We start from the raw sequence: 23,417 nt of genomic DNA, 5'->3' as shown, positions 1-23,417 counted from the left end.
CCCATAAAAGTGCCTGCAAATTCTCCCCTTCATATCGATGGTGTGAGAAACTGAATACATTAATTCTGCTGGACCTCAAACTTAGAATCTGTCAATATGATTCTAGTGATTGATGGTTACAGACTTTCACCTACCTCATAAATATAATGTGTCTTGATTGCAGAGGCAGTGCTAGTGCTGCTATAGTTAGTTATGTCAGCACTTCCATTGTAAACCCTGTTTCTTTAGGGGTTTATAACTCCATCATAAAAATTCACTCTGGGATGAAATTTATACCATGGGCTCCTAGACTGTAAGCAAGTCATTCAAAATACAGATAGACTAAAAAAATAGGCAAAACCCCAGGCTTGCTGGTTTTTTCATCTGTAAGTGCTGTTTCTGTAGCTGAGAAATTACTTTGGTTTTGAGATGAAAGGTCACTACCTTTTGCTGCCTCGTGGAAGTCAGGCTCTGCATGTGTATCTGTATGTAGGCACATGCATATGTGTATATGCATCCATCATAAATATTTTTAGAACACTGTATGTGTGCAATAGCTGTTTAAAAAGAAACAATTCTTGCAGTGTTAATACCATCAAGTATTTATTCACAACATAAACCAACACTAAACACCAAATTATAGATAAAATATAATTGCTGCAATGGAGTGTGAAGGTCAGGGGGAAAAGCATTAAAAACATATTCTGTTAAATGCAGGAATTTGGGTGTGATCCTCACCTGGGCCGAGTTAACTTCAGTAAACATACATAGATATCTTCTGCTAGCCAGATATCACTGACCCTGTGTGTGATCTTTTTTTAAAGGATTATTTTTTTTAAAGGCTTGTTTTAAACAGGCTCTAATGTGTTATCTTAAAAACACAAAATGTTTTTAGTACTTTCTGATTGCCTGCTAGAGGTTTTGCTTTAGTAATGTTTTGGGTTTCTTTTGTCTAATGCAGTAGAACAGTCCTAGAAAGGTTTCTGTGCTGTTGGTGGTAAACAGCTCTGTCAGATGTGATTTTTCTTCAATTACGGTAGAGTTTGGAATGCTTTTAAATGGTCTTTCTTAGTCATTAATTCAGTATTAAATGGGGGTTTTTTGGTTTTTTTTTAATACACATTTAAATACACATTTGTGGTTTGGAGATTTTTTTCTTGCTTTTACACATTGCAAAGCTAGTGTTTGGCTTTCAAAGAAAACTGAAAACAGTATATATAGCATGCCATATTTAAAACTGGTGAAATGGGAAATAACGATTGGATCTTATGTGACACATCTTTCCCAATGGAGATGTGTTTTGAAATAGTGTAAAACCTGGCCCATTACCATATAATTAGTTAATGTGTCCTAAGTTTTATTAATCTTTTCTTGCTGTGCATGTAACTGCTTTTCAAAGCCTACTGAAAAAGAGAAGGAAAACTTCATTACTTCTTTCCCCTATTCTTTTCCATTGCTGGCTAAATTAAGATATCTAAAAAATACAGATGTCTACCTAGCTATCATCTTTATGAATTACAGACAGAAATAGCTGAGGAGGAATCCATTAAAAGTTACTTGTCTAAGTACCTAAATACCTTTAACAAAATCTAGATGAATCTGAGATGGTGGTGGTTTCCATTACTAAACTGCTGTTTTGAAATACCACAGCTTTTGATAAATAGTCAAACCTAGCTTCTTTTTTCATTTTAAAGATACCAGTTATCTGCAGATGGATACCTTCATTCTTTCACTGTCTTTGGCTCTGCAGTTTGTTCACTGTTGGGTTTTGGCATATAATTTCTAGCATGACCGATATTTTTAGGAGCCTAAAATTTTTCTGTTTGTAATAGGAATTGAATCTGTGTAGCTTTGATTCTCTCCCCTCTCTCCCTCCCTCTTCCCCCTACTCCTGCCCTATCTGCAAATAAAAAGCCCAATCCTCCCCAAAAGCAGCTTGGATATATCAAAGAAGGAACCTGGAATTTGAAATAACTTTATTTTATGAAAGAGGGAGTGGGTGGTGGGAAGCTAGCACTAAACCTTTTGAGGGTGGGCATCCGGCTCTCACAGTGTACTTGGCTGGTTGGATATCTTGAAAGCCTTAATTTAAAAGTCATCTTACAGTCCTTTTTAATTGGCTCCAAAGTAAGTAGTCAAGCATTTGTTCTGATAAGGAGGTTTTTGGCTCTATGTGTGCCATAAAATCAGCAAAAAGAGGGATCTGTTTAATACAACAGTGATGCTGGGCTTTTTTGTTCCTAGGGTTTGCCCTAAACAGGATTTACCCCTTAAGGCAGCAGTAGCACACCATAAAAAGGCCATTCTTTTACTCCACAGCAGTGAGGCTTTAACTTTCTTGTTTTCAGATTTCTTTTTTTAATAGGCAGCAATAACAAGACTTCCATAGGGTGGTTGCTGTAAGTACTGTACATGGTGTCTAAGATCAGAATGCTTTGCCTACAGTGTTTTATTGCTTTTGGTTTATAAAGGCCTGGGAAAGAGCATCTAACAAACTTCAACGTTCAGCTTGTGTTTCTGGAAACTTTCCTGAGTGGGTAAAGCTTGTAGATGGAATAAAGTCAACCCAGTTTTGCAGACTTACATTATGGCTTCAGAGTGTTCAGATTTGTGTACTCCCAAACCCTGACAAATAGGCTAAGTAGTTTGCATTGTAACCAAAAAAAAACAGTGAAAGCCAGAAAATGTAATTGAAAATGTGGAATTAAATACTTCCATGCACCATTAAGTCTGTTGCTTTAGAAATGTCAGCCCTTTCTTTGCTCCCACGTATCTATTCATTAAATAGATGTGGTTTTTATCTAAGGATTTGTTCCTGCTTCCCCAGGAACTCGAAATGTAGTTTACAGCTGTGCAGAGTATTTATTTGGAGAAGCTAGTTACTTTGTACCACCCTCTTAGTTCCTTTTATCATCTGTATTTTCACAAGGTTTTTAAAGCCTCTTCCTGACTAAGCTGTAGGCGGTCTGCTTTGACAGGTAGCATGTAGAGCAGACACACACACGTACGCACCACTGTCTAGTTCATGTGTTCAGTGTGTGTGATGTGAAATTTCCTGCAGTCCTATAATGTTATAATTTGTTTGCATGAAAAGATTGTTTTATGTTGCTTGTCCAGCAGGTTGGTCATGACTGTTCATTAAAATTCCATTGGCAAGCTCTCTGTCTAATAGGAAATGAACACCATGAGTTGTATGGCTCTGAGAAGTCCAACTTCTCTGGAATCTCACATTTTTCTGACACTATTTTAGTGCAGTGAGCACCCTGTAACGTTGGTGGTAGTCAGGTGAACTGTTCCCAAATGCTGCTGAAGCCCATTTGAAGGCACAGCCATGCTCCTAAGGATAGGGAAGCTTTTTCCTCTGTAAGCCCTGCGTGCTCATGGTGCTGATAAAAGACGACAATTTCAAAGCGGAAAGAGGTAAGCATTAGAAAGTGGTCCTGACCCAAGGTTTCCTACTTGTTCACTTGCTGAATAATTCTTAGAAATATTTCAGCTTTCTGGCAGTTACCAGGAACTCCTTTTATGGCAAATTGTTCTTGGCTGTCAAAGCTGTATAGGTTTCTGTCTTCTGATGGTTGTTTGCTCATTCACACTCAGTTTCTCATGGTTTTCATTTGTACCAGTTGGTTCAGAAAATATGGCAGACTTTTTCTGGTGTTTGTTTGAATTGGGTCATCTTGTTCCATGAAGTTCTTCAGAAGGAAAAGACTAGCTAGTCAAAGGATGGACACTCAGACTTGTAAAGATGAAACAGTGCATCTTTCCCCTTCTCTTTCCCATCTCCCCTAATCCTCTTGAAGCATTAGTGTGCCTGCCTTCTTTGCCATCTAGAGGTACAGGACTGGTTGTGTTCATTCTGGCAATCTTGGAGCACCGTGTGGTGTGTGCCCTGCTTTTTGCTGTGTGATGGGGTGTAAGCTGAGCTTGCGCCTCAGAAGAGATGAGATTATTCTGTGGTCATGTGCCAAAGTACATGTGAGGTCTTGGAAAGCGGTGTATCAGGCTGCACTCATTGAAACTGGTTACTCTGGGAAAAGCTGGCCCTTTTGGGGAACCTAGGTAGTACTGTGGAGCTGCCCTCTAATGCAGCCCATGCTGCCTGTTTTCTCCATCTCTCTTGACTTCTTAAAATGCCCTGCAAAACTGAGGATGCCAGGAGCATTGAGCTATATGGAGTAGTGGCCTCTCCTTCCTCAAAAAAGCACCATGTATATGCTGACAAACTATGCAAGATACCAAAAGTAACGCTGCGCTGACTAGGGATCAGATGCTTTTTCTCTCTTTCACTCCCTTCCTCACCTCCAGCATAACGTAATTCTGTTGCTGTATCTAGTGACAAAATGGCCTGTCAAAATGTCTTCTGGTGACACTTAACTTGAAAAAATTTTGGTGACATTTGGCATGCAGTGTTAACAGTGAAACCTGAAGAGCATATCTGAAAGGTCATTTGGATATATAAGAACGATGTGTCAGAATCTAATGATCTTTCAGATGATTGTGAGGGGCTCAAAGAGTCTGTAGGAAGGTAATCTGGGTGCTAATGAACTTTACAAACTGTCCAGCGCTACAGAGGTTGCTTTAATGCCCCAGTTAACTGGTACATTTCTGTTAATTCTGAAGTATGGATGTCACTTGAATGCTGACAAAATTCAGGGGAGAACTTTGGTGGCTTTTGAGGCTTTTCTTTATTCTTTTTCTTAAATTGGGGACTTTTTTCAGCAGGCAACTCCTTCATTAGCTTGATGGACTGTTCTGACATTCTTAACTCAGGAATAACAGTGTCCTTTTCCCCTCTCAGAAACTGTTCATATGCAGTAGATTCACCATGACTTTTCAAGCTAGGTGGGGTTTTTTTGGGAGGCCTTGGGATGTGAAATTCTTGAAATGGCAAAATAATTAAATCCTGATTGTCTTATCTTTTAAAAGGAATGAGGATGTTTGTGTGCATATGTGCACGTGTGCATACATGCACAAAACCTGACTTTCAGATCATTATAATATGGAAATACTACTCTGGTGTCTGTAAAGTGCACATAAAAATTTTGAAGCTTAGAGAATCACGGAATGGCTGAGGTTGGAAGGCACCTCTGGAGGTTTGCTGGTCCAGCCCCTCTGCGCAAGCAAGTTCCCCTAGATCCAGTTGCCCAGATCCATGGCCAGGCAGCTTTTGAATATCTCCAAGGCTGGAGACTCCCTGGACAACCTGTTAGTCGCCGCCACAGTCAGAAGGTGTTTCCTGATGTTCGGACAGCCTCCTGTGTTTCATTTTTGTGTCCATTGCCTCTTTTCATGCCACTGGGCGCCACTGAAAAGAGCCTGAATCCACCTTTATACCCTCCCTTCAGGTATTTATACACATTGATGAGACCCTCCTGAACCTTCTCCAGGCTGAGCAGTCCAGCTGTCTCAGCCCTTCCTCATAGGAAAGATGTTCCAGTCCCTTGATCATCTTAGCATTCCTTTGAAGGACTCTCTCCAGTGTGTCTGTATTTCTCTTGTACCAAAGAAGCCAGAACTGGACCTAGTACCCCAGGTGTGACCTAACATGGCAAAACTTAGTCTAATGCAGGCCAGGATGCCATTTGCCTTATTGCCCTACTGCTGGTTCATATTCACCTTGGTGTCCACCAGGACTCCAAGGTCCTTTTCTGCCAAGCTGCTTTCCAGCTGAGTGGCCCCGGCATATGTTGGTGCATGGGGATGTTTTTCCAAGGGTACAGGACTTTGCACTTCTCCTTGTTGAACTTCATGAGGTTAAAGATTCTGTGGAAGACCTACAAAGTTTCATGTAACTGAGCCTGGAAAGTGTTTTCAGCTTCCAGTATGCTCTATTTGGCTTCATTTTAGTATGTCCAAATGTTAAATAATGTGACATTTGTCAGTTTATCTGTGGTGAAGGAGAAGGCATGAGCTTTCTCTTTGTCAACTAGTGCTGTAATGAAAGCTTTTAGCAAGCTAGAAATGTATACTGTATTTTTTTGCTCATGCGAGCAGACTGCAAAAATAAATCCCATAGGATCTGGCCATAAATGTTTGCTTTTAAACTGGCACAACTTAATATTTTCAAGCAGAGTAGGCATATTCTTGTGACTGCCCTACCTTCAAGTTTCAACATGTTTCTCAACAAGCAGGTAGCTGCTGAAAATTAACACACTTAGTCACACAGAAGTAAATGTAATACAGTCCTTCTCATCCTTGAATGTTCTTCATATTGCCTTTATTTTGTACCATGTTTACTGGTGGTTTGTAAGTGTGAATTTTCTAAAAGCTGTGGCTAGCAACAAATTGTAGACATAGGTCAGAGTATGAAGATCAGAATAGTCTTTGATTTTTCTTCCCCTGCTGTTCCTCCTGGTAAAGGAAGAAGGAACATCTGTTTCATAACTGAATTTTTTTAGAAGACTTCTACATGCCACAGTAAAATTTGCTGTGTTCCCAAATGAACAGACAGAGCTCTACAGGTTTTGTTATACTACGCTGTCAAAGGGGTAGAGATGCCAAACAAGAAAAAAAAAGATGAAGTTGGATAAATTTTGTTAATACTCCTACATATAATTGTTTTACTTTTGAGTCCAGTGTTGGATTTTATACACTGTCATCCATTCACAAGATGATGGCAAGAATCTTGCAAACAGCTTGTAGTCGAAAGATCTGCTCTAAACTTAGACTGCAGAGAACCAGGTGGAACTGCTGAGGCTGGAGGTAAAAATGTGGCATTCATGGTTTTTCTCTAAAAAGGATATATGCTTTTTAAAAATACAGAAGATGGAACGCTTCATTAAAAACACATCAAATCTATGGGTATTATATTGCAAGAATTTGTTAACCTGTTTTTTCAGGTACTGCGGCCCATAAGAATGTTCCTTGCAATTCTGAAGCACATTACTGTTCATGGCACTTTTAAGAGTCAAACATACTAGGTACTTTAATCAGGATAATAATTTAGCATGTCAGAAGGGTACTGTACCTTCTCATCATTTCCATTTGGTATTATTTTACTCCTTTAATAGTACTTTACAGTTCCCAACCTTACCTCAATTAGCAGTACTGACAGATGCTAGTTCAGCATTTTACCTCTAGCCAGTAGGGCTTTCTTTAGAATAAATGTCAGTAATTTTATGTTGCTAATTTGAGGTGATATACCTACATGTAAAATTACGTTTTAACTTTCTTGTTATACTTGCAGTGAGAGATGGCAGCATAAAGAAATGTAAGTGAATGCGCCTGAGAGATAGTTCAGGACTAGAAGGTTCATTATGGAACCTTTATAGCTCATTTTGAGGTGTACTGCAGTTTTTGTTAACTCTTTCTTCCACTGTCCATCCGTTTCTCCTGACGTGTCTTCCCGCTTTCCCCATGAGATTTTTATTGTTATTTTAAATACTGTTTAGTCATTAGAATCTTTGTGGAAGAATGAGGTTGGAATTTGGATTTTTAAAGGTCTTTAAATGCTGTGACCGGCTGATTCTCAGTAAAAATCATTGCTTATTCAGTGAAAAGAAAACATCTGTCAGTACACTAAAAATTCCTGTCTGAAAAATGTCAGTGTGTTTTGTAGGTCAAATAATGAAAAGCGAGGCTGTTCTTGAGAGACACATAAGGGAAGTTTGTCCCAGTTAATAGGAAGCAAGCAGAAAGAAAATGTTTCTGTGAAGTATGCTGCTGGTCAAGCACAACATCCAGGACAATACTAATGACTGGTATCGGCAGACGCTGTCAAGAAAAGTCTGTGCTTGCGCATTGTTCTCTAATTCACCATGCAGAATAGAGGGGAAATTGCATGAGAAGGCAGAGCTGCAGTAATCTTAAGATTACAAGAAATTACAGTATTAACTGTTCCATAAATCTGTTGGGATTTATTTTTAAAGATGGTGTATTTTTTACCTATGTAGTTATGTATTTCAGTCTGTCTTGAACAAGGTCTTTTTTTTAGTAGTTTCAGTTGTACTGCAGATTCTCTCTGTCAGTTACTAAATTACACTTTTATCTATTTGGTAAAGAAATATAGCGCATGTGTGCATGCTAATAACTTCATATGAGGCAGCAAATCTGGCCATACATACTGATTGGAAAGTAAGCCAGTAATTGCCAAATAGGAAGAAATAGATGCTTTCTACTGCAGTATAAAAGCTCTCTTTCAGTACATTCTTATACCTGAATAGAAATTTCCAAGGTGTAGAACTCAGATCTTTGTTATAAATAGTGTGGAGTTACTTAATGTTGAATAATTTGTTTCTTGTTTAGGCAACACACATTTAAAATTGTTCCTAAATGTGGTTATTTATAAAGATTTAATTGACCCTTCCTATGTCATTGCAGAGTTGTGAGGTTTTCTGCTTTACTTTGCTATACTGTGTGATGTGCCCTGACTACTGTGAAGCAATTTCAGCATTTCAATTTCTGAAATTAAAAAAATAATAGAACAGTGTCTGATCTTCTGTCATTCTGTGCATGAGAAGTCTTCTGTAAATTTACATAATGACTGTAATTTTAATTCAGTTGTAGCTGCAGAAATAAAATTGGCCTAATTTTGAATTGAACAGGAGTGTCATGTTCGTAAGGTTCGACTGAAAACAGCAATGGTATTTTTCAAAGAGATTGAGGAAAATTATTCAAGACTCTTTAACACAGTCATAAATTTTGCTCAACTCTCACTACTGATATGAAGATTTTACAATATTACCTGTGTGCATCTCCCCCTGCCCCTCCAGTTAATTTCATTTTTCTACATTGAGGCAGGAAGAGAGGCACAAACTAGAAACGTTAAAGTAGAAGAGCTTTATGTTTATATTGCTTGTTATTCTGCTAAAGCTGAAATGTGTCACCAATTTTGGGTGAAATGAGTGGTACTACTTGTAGTATTAATTTCATCTAGGATGAAATTAAATACGCCCTTTTTAGTAAAGGGTCAGCATTTCTTTCAAAAAGTTATAGAAAGGTGTGGGGTTTTTTGGTTTGGTTTTTTTTTTTTTTCCTTCCAAGCTAGCTATACAGATTTCTTCTTTTCTCTGCCTTGAACTTTTGGCCTTGCCCTCCAGAATATGGGTGGTATATGTTTTAAAATTGATATATTAATGTTGAATTTTTATTGTCACCATTTCTGTTTGTACGCCTTTCAAATCCTTCATTTGTTTGTTTCTGAACTTTGGATGTATCGTAAAAATGTCACTATTGTGGCTGAACATTAAGCACCTTCCCATTTTGCTCTGGGCCGTTGAAATAAATTTGGACCAGGTGCTCCTCTCGTAACAGAAGTCCTTGATGTGCCCTGATAGCGAGCGGGAGAGCGGAAGCTGTCAGCCTTCAGCTGGCTTGAAGAATGCAATTAGAGCAGTTTTAATACTGTTGAGGGACCCCATCCAATCAAAGCTGTTTGAGTTAAGCCAAGTCTAGGATCCTAAACATGTACTTTAAGCATGTCAACTCTGTCTTTTTAGTCAGAGCAGGTCTGTCATTAGCACACATTATGTGAGGGTGCGGAGGTTTTTTCCTTTTTTAATACTAGGAGAGACACTCCCGTTCCTTACCAACTCACTGTTATTTTATCTGTTAGCTTTGTCTTTATGGCGTTGTTAATGCTGGTGGTTCAAAGCATTTATTGTCACATTAAGGCTTAAAATTAATTTTTAAATGTCAAAAGTGCCTGTGCCTTTACATAAACCCTAGATTAGGTAAATTCATAAGCAGTTCATCACTAGGTTTTCCAGGTTTGTTTGTTGAAAAAAAAAAGGAAACAGCAGCACAGATCAAAACACGTGAAGTATGTAGAAAAAAAACCTAGAAAGCACATGGTACTAAAGGAAGGTACTATTTTTACTGAAGAGCTCAAGTTAATTTCAAATCTGGATGTGATTCATTGATACCAAAAGCAAAGGGCTGGAAAACTTGCAGGCTCATCCTTTACTTAATTAGGATTTTTTAATTTGCTTGTTGCTTCCTCCATTATTCATTGCCTGTTCTGAGCCTCAGTAGGCTGCAAAGTAGATAACAAAAGTAGATATATGCTCTCTATTTCTGGGATACTTTTTTCCAGTGGTTGGGTTTTGGTGCAGACAGAATGTTTTTTTTGCACAGTCTGACTTCAAGGTCTACCTAAAGGAACAAAAAAACCTCTGATGCCTCCCCAGGTAAATTCTAGTTTTTCAGATGAAGATGGAGAAAGGAGTAGAAAGTGAACTTAGTTTGTGCAGGGATTTTATAGATCAAGTTGTGGTTTGCCATATCTTCGGTTAAATCTGTGGCATTAGTGGCTTGAAAATACATGATTGTCTTACATTAAGCAATCATAACTCTTAATGAAAACTCTTTATGCAGCAAGTTATGAATGCAATTAAAGACATTTCCACAGGGAAGTACTTCATGCTTTCTAAGCCACTGTCACCCATTTCAGGAATTTTTACAGATGTGAGTGGAAACTAGAAAAAAGCCCAACTTACTGTCTACCTGTTAAAAGGCTGAAAGGAGGAATTACAGACTGGTTATCTTCATTTTGGTTCCTTAGAAGGAACCTGTTACTTTGTTCAGCAGTGTGGTGGAGAGGTGAGGAGTGCTCTAAGCACAGAGATGTATTGAGGAGGAACTGATGCTGTGCTAAGTATCAAAGAATGGACTTCCCAAGCAATGTTCCACCCCATACTGATCCTCTGGTGTTCATTCATGTTTTCATTTCAGTCAAAATTTCTTCTGCCACTGGAGATGAATTCGTGGGAAGTTTTTGCACCTCACTGGAGCTCATGAAGCGTGTGGCTTGTTTACTTTCTGAGGCAGAGAGCCTGACCTTGACAGGAACTGTCAGGCTGTACCCCACAGGATTGTCTTGAAACCAGTACTACCAGCCTAGCTTGGGCAAGACTACAGCTGAAGTCAACAGTCCGTTTTTAGTTCTTCTGGATAAGGCATTGTCTGGCACAGTGCCTAACAGGGCTGTAGTAGCTGGAGAATTGTTGAAGCCAGCACATTGCCCACAGGCGTAGTGCCTAGATTGAAAATGTGTTATCAATCTCCCATTTAAAAAGAAAAAAGGAAAAAAGAGCATGCATTAAAAGTTCATTTTGTCTCCCTAAAGTGATTATTTTTTTTAAAGTGCAGGAGTCAGATTTTTATTATTTTTTAAGCCTAATATCATTTAAACAAATATTAAATTACAGAATTGGATGAATTTTAGACAAGGGTAATATTAAATCTCTTTCATTTCTGTGGAAGAAAAAAAAATTGACTTGCTGCATTTGACTTGACTTCCTTCACTGCAGTAATTACTGAGGATTTTAAATATGCAAGAGCTATGTCACATCTGTAATTACAATTTGCTTTCCTGATGCATTGAGGATGGTGAAGGTAATGATTCTACTGCAAATTTAAAGTAGGTTCTGCTCATAAATTATTTTCCTTCTCTTTTGCTGATCTGTCCTTGCAAGCCATCTGCCCTTTGAGCATATTTTTGTCATCACTTGCAAACACTTTAATCAGCCCTAAGTGCTGTCACTGTGTATTAGAATATTTTCAGTGCAGGAGGGCACAAAAATAAGAAAGGAATTACAGGAAAAACATTTGAAAGCAGCAGAAAAGTAGAAGTAGCTTTGGCAAGTTACCAGTTCTTCCATGCTCCAAAGCAGATAAAGTGTTGGAGCTCTGCAGAGAAATATGCTCAGATTCTGCTGTAATAACTCATTCTCAGTAGCTGTATAGCCACCTCTCTGGTTGTTGCCAAACTGCTGCTTGTCAGATGCAGAGATGGGATGTTTTCCTGAGTGGCAGAAAGGAGGAAGTTGTCAGAGGAGGCAGCCCTCTGTGCCTTTTAGCAAGTTAAGATAGAAAAACAGAAATTCCCTTCCTTACTGAATATGAAATATGGCTTAGAGTGGTTGTTTGCCTAGTATCAGTCAGTTGATGAATGCCGGTACAGGGTTTTACTCTCATACTAGGAGTGGTTCCTGTCTAACACACGTCTGCATGGGAAATAGTTGACTGTCCTCTCTTTAATCCCTTTGATTGAACTTAATAGCAGTTAATACAGTCTAAGCAGTAGCTGTATTTTATGGAGGATAAGTAGGGAATAGCTTTACGTAACATTTAACATTGTTTTCCTGCAGTAACAGAAAATCTGACTGTGCCTTATGCTTTGTGCACAACAGAGCTGGGTAATTCTGTGCCTCTGCTGTTGTATAGCTTGATTTAACTGCCTGCAGAAGTACAAGCACTAGTGATTTAATGTTTGCAAGGCAGCCAGACCTTGATGAAATGAGTAATGCTACTACTGCGAGCTGTATTTCTGAAACTGTAATACCTAATGTATTGACTTTCCTCCACACACACATACCTACGCAATGTTTGAACTGTAAGTTCAGTTTTATGATACCTCTGCAAAAGCTGGAAGTTATTGAAATACTAAAACTAGGAATCCTCAGTCTGTATTTTCTAAGATTCTACATTTACATTATGTCCTTTGTTCAGCCTCTCCGTGCACAGGAATACTGTATCCTAGTGCATAAAATGCCATCTGTGTTTCTGTAATTCTCTTCATGGTGTCCTGAAAACATAGGGTTTATGAAGTAATCACTTACCTATGAAGTAATCATTTACCCATGAACAAATATGTGTGCATGTGTAGATGTCTGTAAATATAGATACATGTCTAAGTGTACATATATATGCATACATGTAGTGTATGTGTGCCTATGTAAGTATGTGTGTATATATATAAAAAATAGCCACCCCTTTTGCAGACACCCTTTTCATGGGGAAAGAGCTTGTGTGCCCTTGTGAGGTTGGGAGCTATGCTGGTGGATCAGCAAGGCCAAGTCAGATATGGCAATGCACTCTCTGAGCCCTTCCCAATAACCAATGGCGTGAAACAAGGTTGTGTTCTCGCACCAACTTTATTCACTGTCTTCTTCAGCATGATGCTCCAAAGGGCTATGGTAGATCTTGATGAACAAAATGGCATTTATATTCAATATCATACTGATGGTAGCCTATTCAATCTAAGGCGACTGAAGGCCCACACTAAGACCCTAAATCATCCTGTCCGTGAACTGCTTTTTGCTGATGATGCCGCCCTTGTTGCCCACACAGAAGCAGCTCTGCAGTGTTTAACATCTTGCTTTGTGGAGGCGGCTGAGCTTTTTGGGCTGGAAGTCAGCTTGAGGAAGACAGTAGCTCTCTACCAACCTGCACCACAAGAAGATTGCCATCATCCCCACATTACCATTGGCAAGTCAGAGCTTAAGTCAGTTCAGCAATTCAGCTATCTGGGAAGCATTATTTCCTCAGATGCCATGATTGACAAAGAGATAGACAACAGAATAGCAAAGGCATATAGAGCCTTTGGAAAACTCCATAAAAGAGTCTGGTGCAATAAACACCTGAAGAAAAGTACAAAGATCAGTGTCTATAGAGCCATTGTACTGTCTACTCTTTTATATGGGTCTGAATCATGGGTCATCTACTGCCATCACCTGCGACTCCTCGAACGCTTTCATCAGCGCTGCCTCCGTACAATTCTAAACGTCCATTGGACTGACTATGTGTCAACTGTTACTGTCCTTGAACAGGCAGGGGTCACCAGTATCGAGGCCACATTGCTGAAATTGCAGTTGCGCTGGCAGGCACGTCTCTAGGATGAAGGATCACTGCCTTCCTAAGATTGTGTTTTATGGTGAACTTGCCCCTGGTAGCCGCAAGAGAAGTGCCCCAAAGAAGAGATCATAAGGACTCCCTGAAACAATACCTTACCCTTGGCCATATTGACTACCATCAGTGGTCCACCTTGGCCTCCAGTCATGAGACTTGGAGACACACCATACATAATGCTGTTGACTCCTTTGAGAACTCACGCAGAACTAGTCTCGAGGAGAAAAGACAACGTAGAAAGAATCGCACCCCGCCCATACCACCCAAGGAGACCTTTCTCTGTGCTTTTTGCAGCCAGATTTGTCTATCTCACATTGGCCTTTTTAGTCATCAGCTCACATTGGCCTTTTTAGTCATCAGCACGCTTGTAGTAAGCGTGGGTAAAGCCCTTTCCAAATCTCTGTTCACGAAGTCAAGCCATGATGATGATAATAGCCACATATACAGGATTTGCTATCTAGTGGAGAGATAGTATGCTATTCAGTGTTTTATATCTGCCTTTATATATGGGGCACTGAGACAGAATAGAAGCAGGGTAGGACATAAGAATATGATCAGGTGAGATGACACTAGAAACCTTTCTGCTTGATGGCTGGGTAAACAAGGAGCTTACTTCATTCATCAGTGCAAGTTAAGTGGAACACAATGTCCATAGGCTTAATGTGGTGTCTCAGAAACTAGAATAACCTGCTTCAGCTGTGATATACTGTGCACAACAAAAACAAATGAAGACTCTCACTGCGTTCAGCAAGCATGGGTATAGGCAGTGCCATTGCATACTGAAAGCACCTGCTGGTGTGCATAAGGAGTGAATTTCTGTGTGGTTTTTTTTTTATTTCCCCTACATCAAATAAATAGTTGGAAACTTTGTACCTGCCTGAACATAAACTGAGTTTTCAGTGCCTGGATTTCTGAAGTATCCTCTTCAGAAACCTCTTTAAATTACATGAATTCAAGACTCAGCAGGAAAGTTCTAACCTTTTGAAACTCTGAGTCTTGAATTCATATCATTTAAACTGTGGAATCATGTCCTCTCCCTGGTAAAAGTTTAAAATTCTTCCAACTTAAGGTGAGCAGATTTCTGCATATTGTGTGTCAGTGACTGCTTGCTCTTAGAATAAGTTGCTTTATTTACTGTTCAATAAAAGATGAGTAAAACAAAAAAATCACAGCCTTCTCATGGAATAGCAGGCAGAGAAGCTTGTGAGTTACAAGCTCACAAGGGAGTGGAATTAGCGAAAGTAATAGGACAGATCTGAATGGGAGAGAGATGTTGCTATTTGGAGGCAAAGACCCATATTCAAGTCAAAGACAAGATGGTTATTTTAGGTATAAAATGCCAGGGATCAAAACCAAAGTATCACTGAGCAGGATCAGTTAATAAAATAATTAAAAGCATAGAATCACAGAATGGTTTGGGCTGGAAAGGACCTTAAGATCATCAAGTTCTAACCCCCCCTGCCATAGGCAGGGATGCCTCACCCTAGACAGTGTCACCCAATGCACTGTCTAACCTGGCCTTGAAAAATGCCAGGGATGGAACATTCACAACTTCACCTTTGTTGAAACCAATTTAAAAATTGGAGTGCAGAGAAATACATTCTTTGTAACAAAGTTTACTCCAGTTATCAAAAGATAGATAGACAGACATGAATTAAAGACATACTCCTTTGTTAGTTATTACAACAGTCTCTCAATTTAAGAGTATTCAAACTCCAAAGTTATTTCAGAATACCAGGAAGTAGCAGGTTTGCCAAGATGCATTAAAGTGATAAAGACACTTGAAAGACATTCAGAAGGAAAGGTAACCTTCAAGGCAATAAAAAGCATGCATATTGGTATAACTCCAAAAATAAATTGTATGGATATAAATATGTATAAGGTCTTCCACAGACCTGTGTGGACGAGTACTTTCATGGGAGAGCACTGGTATGTGATAGAATCATAGAATAGTTAGGGTTGGAAAGGACCTTAAGATCATTCCAAACCCCCTGCCATGGGCAGGGACACCTCACACTAAACCATGTCACCAAAGACTCTGTCCAACCTGGCCTTGAACACCGCCAGGGATGGAGCATTCACAACCTCCCTGGGCAACCCATTCCAGTGCCTCACCACCCTAACAGTAAAGAATTTCCTCCTTATAGCCAATCTAAACTTCCCCCCTTTAAGTTTGAACCCATTACCCCTTGTCCTGTCACTACAGTCCCTAATGAAGAGTCCCTCCCCAGCATCCTTGTAGGCCCCCTTCAGATACTGGAAGGCTGCTGTGAGGTCTCCATGCAGCCTTCTCTTCTCCAGGCTGAACAGCCCCAACTTTCTCAGCCTGTCTTCATACGGGAGGTGCTCCAGTCCCCTGATCATCCTCGTGGCCTCTGGACTTGTTCCAACAGTTCCATGTCCTTTTTATGTTGAGGACACCAGAACTGCACACAATACTCCAGGTGAGGTCTCATGAGAGCAGAGTAGAGGGGCAGGATCACCTCTTTCGACCTGCTGGTCATGCTCCTTTTGATGCAGCCCAGGATACGGTTGGATTTCTGGGCTGCAAGCGCACACTGAAGCCAGCTCATGTTCATTTTCTCATCAACCAACACTCCCAAGTCCTTCTCCACAGGGCTGCTCTGAATCTCTTCTCTGCCCAGCAAAGCGGGGCAGAGAAGTTGCCCCAGTGATCTATAAATGAATATTCCAGATTGGTGCGAAATACAGTTTGCCCTTTGTGAGAACTTTGAGTAAACACACTAGCAGAAAATGAAATGTAAAAAGCAGGAAATAAGTACAGGCATGTCTTGTGCACAATTTACTGGTATCTTTTACTTGGGGAGCAGATTCTCTGCTAGAAGGGTAAAAGATGTTTTCAAATGGTGAAACCTCACTAAAATATGGGTACTTGTCAGAATTTGTTTGTATTGTAAAAATATTTATTCACATGTTAATTTGAAAAATACTACTGGGAGGATAAATAGATCACTAGGTGCTTGGTTTTCTTCCGTTGAATGAATATGGCATCCTGAAAGGTACACTTGCCTTTGCTAATAAAGCAGCCTCCTTTTGAACCACTTGATTTTTACTTCACTCCATCATATCTCTTTTAGAGAGAAATAAGCTGTGATAGCCTTTTTTTTGTTTTGATATTTAAGTAGTAACAATATGTACATCAGTTGACTTTGCTTTGGAACAGCTGGCTTCTTTGGTTTCATTAATCCATCTTCACCTCCTCAGATAGGAAGAAAGACGCAACAGTGGATGGATATGAGGTTTCTGCTTCTTTTATAAAGGTTTATTCGGATGAAATTATAAGGCTGCTTAGAATTTTGTGTTAAATTGTGTGTGGATGTGCGTGGTGTTGGTGTTAGTGTTCTGGAGCTGGCTAGTACTTAAACTTTGCCAGCATTGTATTGCAGTACCTGAACCTATTATTCTGTCAGGTAGTACTACTGAAAACTACCGGTCCTTCTAAGGAATCATCCTTTACCCTTAAAACTACCATTTCAAAGCTGTGACATTGCTTTGAACTTTCTTCTTCATATATTATCACGGGGGAGGCTGCCATGCAGTTCGGCAGCGACTGTGGGGTGAAGGACTCAGGGTCAGGGAGCTGCTTTTTCTCTGGATGGTATTGCCCCTCAAATAAACATTCTTTCCTGATTCCTTTTGGGGCACTTTGAGAGCAATTCATAGTAGGCATAAAATTTCAATACAGGCTATTTAAAATGCTGGTTTTATTCTTGCCTGTTAACTCTGACAATTGAAACCCTAAGGAATATTTGAAAAGCGCTGGTCACAATTTCACAGGTAATAGGATCATAAATAAACATCTATATGCAGATAAGGACTTAACAGAAATCCATTCCTTGAAGGAAAGCCTACTTTGCTGCTCTAAATTGCTGGATTTATCACAATAACATGCAAAGTACTACAAAATACATGTGCACAACACCCCCTAAACAATTAGAGACATGTATCCTGTTGTGGTGGGATTTAGGAGTTGAAAGCTGAGGTTAGCTTGAATAGTTATTATGGGGGAGGGGGAATCCTGAGAATGTGTTATACTTGAAGTGATTTATTTATTTATTTTCCTCCTGGAGATGGTAAGCATCTGCAGTTCCCATTGAATTGCCCTGTAAGTATTGCTCTAACTAAAATATGACTTGATTTATATGTACCCATCCAAAAATTAATTAAAGCTCTGCATAAATTTGAATCCTGGTATAGTTTGATCATGTTAACATGTAGATAAGGGTAAACTTTCATGAACATACATGGACAAATAGCGAGCAAAAAATTGTAAACAGTTTAAACTGTATACTGACGACAAAGGAAAAAACAGGCTGAGTGGACCTTGAGAAATGGGAGACAATAGAAGTTCATATGATGCCATTGGAGGAAGGTGAGGAATAAATGTACAATGCTTTTTTTAATCCCTCTTTTGGCAAGTTTTGTATGGAGAAAGTGGGTAAATTTTGACTCGACTCAGCTCTGACAAAATGAACAACATAATTATTGTTGCTGTGTTTAACTAAAATACAGATCCCAAATTAATCTGACAAGCACCGATGTGCCACTTATTCTGTGCAGAAGGAATTATTTGGTTTTAACCAGGGAAAAAGAAAAATAAGTAAGTCAAAGCAGTTCTGCTAAACAGTTTAGTTTATACCTAAAGTGAAGGGGCAGAGGGTTTTCTCCGGAGGAGCCTCAAAAAGATCATAAAAATCTCAGAAGGTAGAAGATGAAGGGGAGATAGTCTTGGGTTTTTGCTGTTGTTCCCTTTAAAATACTTTTAATTTGTGTATAGCTTCTTGTCTGCCGGGAAGTGAGTCTCTCTGTTCATGATTTTTTTTCTTTTCCTGACAAAATCAGCATGTTAAAGGCTAAATTTTAGTCTCTGAGTGCATGAGTTGGTAATGATAATGGGCTTGTTTGTGAACTCTCACAGACATCAGTAATGTTTCCAAAAGCATGCAAATGGAATTTCAAGGCCATCCTTCTGTTAGAGAAGGAATACTTCTTAGTTTATGTTTGGTATTTTATATCTCAGCAATGCTTGGTGGTGTAAATGTAACAGTCACAAAAAAGGAAGGTGCTGGTTTACTGAAAAGAAGTCAAACGTAGTTTTGACAAATGCCTCTGAAAGGAAGCTGTGATCTGAATTTGTAGGGAGCGACGTTAAGCTGCTGTAAATGTGTCTTCGATTGATCACAAAGAAGTAATAGCAGAAATCACCATTGCTCAGATTTTTTTCTAAATATTTAGAAACTCTTTGCATAGCTGAAATTCCAGGTCTATTTTCCTTGATTATTTTCTTTTAAAGGTGGTTTTAGATAGATAGTATAAAATTGCAGCTATATAATGTATCTGTGGGTTGGTGGGTTTTTTTTTTTGGTTTGCTTTCCTGCTGGCTGATAGACAAGCAAAAGGTACACTTTCTTAAACGCAGCCAGCCAGCCAGAAATAAATGTGCTTTAAAAAGCTAAACAAACACAAATAATTGTTGCAGTTTTCTCTGACATTACTTGGTTGCAGTTATTTTTGCTATTTTTTCCTCTGTGTGTGTGCTTGTTCTGTGCCTGTTATTTCATACACTACCCAAACTTAATCCTACTACTTTTTTAAGTACAAATCTCTTTCCACTTGTAGTGGACACACTTCTGCTATCTTGAGAGAAGGAATTTTCTCCTGTCATTCTGCACACCTAAAAGCCAAAAATTTAGCACCATTTTCAACCCTTTTTGCATGAATGTTTCTAAATTATTCCTCCATGTATTTTTCATTGCCATTAGCAGAGATGAGTAGGCAGGAGGTCATATTTTAGGATATAATAATTTCATCACATTACTTAAATACTGTTTACAACTGCAGTGATTATAAAGACCTCTATTTTGTAGGCTGATTTTTCTTTTGAGATTTCACTTGGTCCTGAAATATTACAGCAACTTCTATAAGATAGTTAAAGCAATTATAATTTCTGTATATATTAGATACCTGCTATTCAGGTCTGTAGTATTTGTTGTAATCTTTAGTACTTCTAACGTTTCTCCATAAGATAAATATTTACTTGAAATACTTAAATTTAACAGTGTCATTTACAAAATGAGTTCTTGCAGGTTTCTTCTTTCATGCTGCGACTACACCTGAGTCTTTCAAAGTACTACTTTTATTCTCTTGGTTTGGCTCTCTCTTGAGCTGAGACTGCCAAATAGTTCACATTCCTCCTCCGTTTGACTCTGTCTGTAATGCAGTACACTGCTTCTAGCTTTCTGCAGTCAAGCCCTTGAAGGAAATTCCCTCCCTTCCTGCTCTCTCCTGGATACTGTCAGTACATGGGTAAGTTTAATATTTGAAATACCAGGCAAATCCATCCCCAGTTACAGGCTGGAGTGATGGGAGTTGTGATGTGCTTTCCAGGCAGGATATCCCATGCCCTTCTTTACTAGCTGATCTGTGTTGTAAGCGATGAAAACAGTGAGTCCTCACCTGAATCCTGAGAAGGTCTACCTTCTAACTATAGTTAACAGCTGTTTTAAGTCTGTAGTGTCTGTAGCAGAGAGTGCTGACATCTGCAGTAGGGCAGGGTATGGACCCGAACCCCCATTTTACAGTAGTACCTCATAAAAAGTTTCTGAGGTATGCTGTGTAGCTTTCTAGTATGGAGCATTAAAACGGGAAGAAGGGAAGCATTAAACATGTCTATGCTTGTGATCTAGGGCACATTTTTCCCAAAATAAATAAAGCATGCATGTCTTGGGATAATTTTCCTACTTGCAAGAAGCAGCATATTCCCTCCCTGTAGAACACCTGTGTTAGTAATGACAGTATTTCAACTGAACCTTGTGGGCTGGCTGGTTGGAATCTCCCTTGTTAATGCTTTGAAGGAAAATTAGACCTGGAATCTTCTTTGCTCTGAAATGATCAACAATATTTTAACGGAGCATTTGTATTATTTTTTCTTAATGGTATGTCTGTTTACCTAATGTACTTACGCTATTTTCTGCATTCAAATAAAAGTGAATGTTCCTATATAATATTTTATTCTGAAAAGTATGTTTCTAACCAGTGAAATCTCCCTTTTCCCAGAGGAACTCTAAAACTCCTACACTGTATATAATTGTCCAACACAGAGTAGTCAGTGTATGTCTGACATCAACAACTGTTGGCAGTTTTCATATTATTACAGCTGCTCCAACTTCAGATGTTGATTTTATTAAAAAAAAATTTAAAACAAAATTAATAATGAAATACATTGCCTTTTGATTTCAAGGAGTGTCCTTATGTCCTGGGGAGGAGGGTGTGTAGAAACAAATGTTTAACTTGCATTGTATTTCTTATGTCCTCATCAACTCAGTTTCTTTGTTTCACACCCTAGATGGTATGTAGTAACACAGTTACATTACAAATTGCACCAGGTTCTTGTTTGCTTGTGTGTTTTTAGTATAGGGAAAGTCAAATTCACAGTAGAAATGCTGATGTTTTAAAAGTGCTATGGTAGAAAAATATCTTTCTGTGATCAATATGTTTAAGTTGTTAAGGCATTTCCATCCAGTCTTTATTCTATGAACTTTTTGTAACTTGCTGTCTAACCAAGCTCATTAAAAATAGTTGCTAAAGAGCTCTGTTTGAACCTGTAATAGATGAATCCTTTGGATATTTTTTTGTAAACTAAGATTTGCAGTAACAGCAATCTCCTATGAACACTCTGCAAAACACAAAAATTGTCTTTTATCATAAAATGGAAGTTTCAAATATGGCAGACAACATTAATAGCTAACTAGCGCTATATTAAATTGGTGGTAATACTTCAGGTTACTATCTTTCCCAAGTTGCCATTGTGATGGATGACTATTTTTGAGATATACATGGTAGCTGTATTTCAATTCCTGTTAATTTTATTGTGTATTTGAGATTTAATTAGTATTGTGCCCTTGAAAATGTTCATAATAAAACACTCCCATTCTGTATATGCTTTGCGAAGTAATATATGGTAGCACTTATACATGAGACTACCATATGGTGTATAAGAATGGGGCACGTTTAATACCAGTATAGTGATTTCTTTTTGAATTCAGCAACCTTATTCAGGATCTACATTTTGCCATTGTCGGTACTAAAACTGGAATAATTGTCAAATGGTCCACATTTTTTACAGTACTGTAAGAGGAAAGTCCCCTTTGTATTAAAATACAGTGTTTCTGGAGATAACAGCCAAGTCCTTCTAGGACTGCCTGCCAAACAAAGCTTTTATGATGATTACAGGGTTGTAATAAACTCAGTATGTCTGTATTTGCATACACTCCTAAAAAGTTAGGGACTTCTCTGTGGGGGGGGATACAACCGTAACATTTGTTCAGCAGTGAATTTTAGCATTAACTCTAACCACCTAGATTCTGTATATGCATAACATCTTGCTTTTGTCTTTGGAGCTACTGCTGGGGAAAAATTATTTTTTTTTTAAATCAGATTGGATTCCCTACACAGCTACCCATACATCTACCTCAGCATGTAAGGCAGACATCTCTATGTGAGAGGAGGAGCTTGTGTGAGATACCTAGATGCTATAAATTCACAGCTAATGTGGTGTGACGGCTTTGAAAAGCTCTGTATCTTTTACTTCCATGGGAATGATCACAGATTCTCTTACTGAATCAATTAAGACCCTAAATTTCCAAGCCATTAAGGAGATGAACTGTTGGTCTTCTGCTGGCAGAAGTGTTCATAGGACTGTTGTCTAGGGCTGAAAGGACTGTGACTGTTTAACTTCACAGTTCCTGTTTTATGGTGGTTTTCTGGTTTGGTTTGGGGTGGATTGTTTTTTTTGTTTGATTTGGGGGGTTTTGGAGTGTTTTTGGTTTTCGTTGTTGTTTTTATCTCAGAAGATAAGACAGCATGCCATTAGGTAAAGTCTAGAGGCTTGATGGAACTACCTTGAATATGAGCCTGGAATAGTACTAATTTCCAAGGCTTGTAATATGTGACCATTGTTAACCACACTAGCAAGCTAGCCATCTTTCAACATTGACATGATTTACAGTACTGCTAGTAAGCTTTGCTCTATACCAAAGGTAAAGGTGATCTACCAGCTTCTAGTTAGGATGTTTTTTTCTGATTCTGCAAGAAATATTTCATATTCTGTGACAGACTAGGGTGAATCGTATTTACCATTAGCAAATATTTCCCTCTTAAAAGAAAGAGATCAGTGGTACCAGGAAAGATACCCTAACAAAACACTGTAAGTAGAAAATGGGATATGAACCAAGATTCAAGGGAAGTACTGGTAATATAGAGATTGATGAAAATCACCATATCTAAACTTGGGTTCCTTATCCATAAACTGTATTGGTGCTCTGAACAAGTTTAAAGCAGTTTAATAATGAAATTACCTGTTAAGCAAGCTGTTTTTCAGTATTAAATTACTCTTCCCTTTCTCTTCAATTCTGCTGAAGGTAATATTTAAAAAGGTTGAACATTATCATTTATGAACAGCTAAATTACCATAGATTACTGTTAAAGTTTGATATCAGGCCAAGATTAATTTTTACTTGATGTCTAGTGTTTAAGAACAAGAGATGTCTGATGGGGTACCCACTCTTTCTTGAGTGCCTGCCAAATCTTGTATGTCAGCATTCCCTCTGATCTTTTAATAGGGGTTAAAAGGAGAAAACCAAGGCTTTTATTGCAAGTGGAAAGCAGTTTGCAGTAGAGAGATTTAGTTTTTTTTCAACTTATAGTAGTGATGGTAGTGCATCAAATACCACTTTATTTTATAGGATATTTTTATCTTTTTTAAAAAACTCTGAAGTAAGGTAGAG

At 38.6% G+C, this 23,417-nt stretch overlaps 1 protein-coding gene and 1 long non-coding RNA gene across 2 annotated transcripts in view; one reads left to right on the top strand and one right to left on the bottom strand.

Annotated features, from left to right (window-relative positions):
* Positions 1–23,417, top strand: part of JAZF1 (JAZF zinc finger 1) — a 190,252-nt gene that overhangs the window by 38,373 nt on the left and 128,462 nt on the right. The gene's annotated exons all lie outside the window — the stretch shown is intronic.
* LOC134155192 (uncharacterized) overlaps positions 6,175–23,417 on the bottom strand; it is a 40,945-nt gene continuing 23,702 nt past the window's right edge. The window contains exon 3 of the long non-coding RNA XR_009961462.1: positions 6,175–6,712. This is a non-coding gene — a long non-coding RNA (uncharacterized LOC134155192). The remainder of the gene's footprint in view (positions 6,713–23,417) is intronic.

The sequence above is a fragment of the Pezoporus occidentalis genome, unplaced genomic scaffold (assembly GCF_034315485.1).
Source record: "Pezoporus occidentalis ecotype Australia unplaced genomic scaffold, CSIRO_AGI_Poc_V1 ctg75, whole genome shotgun sequence".
Classification (NCBI taxonomy): Eukaryota; Metazoa; Chordata; class Aves; order Psittaciformes; family Psittacidae; genus Pezoporus; species Pezoporus occidentalis.
This window is presented reverse-complemented; position numbering and strand designations above follow the sequence as displayed.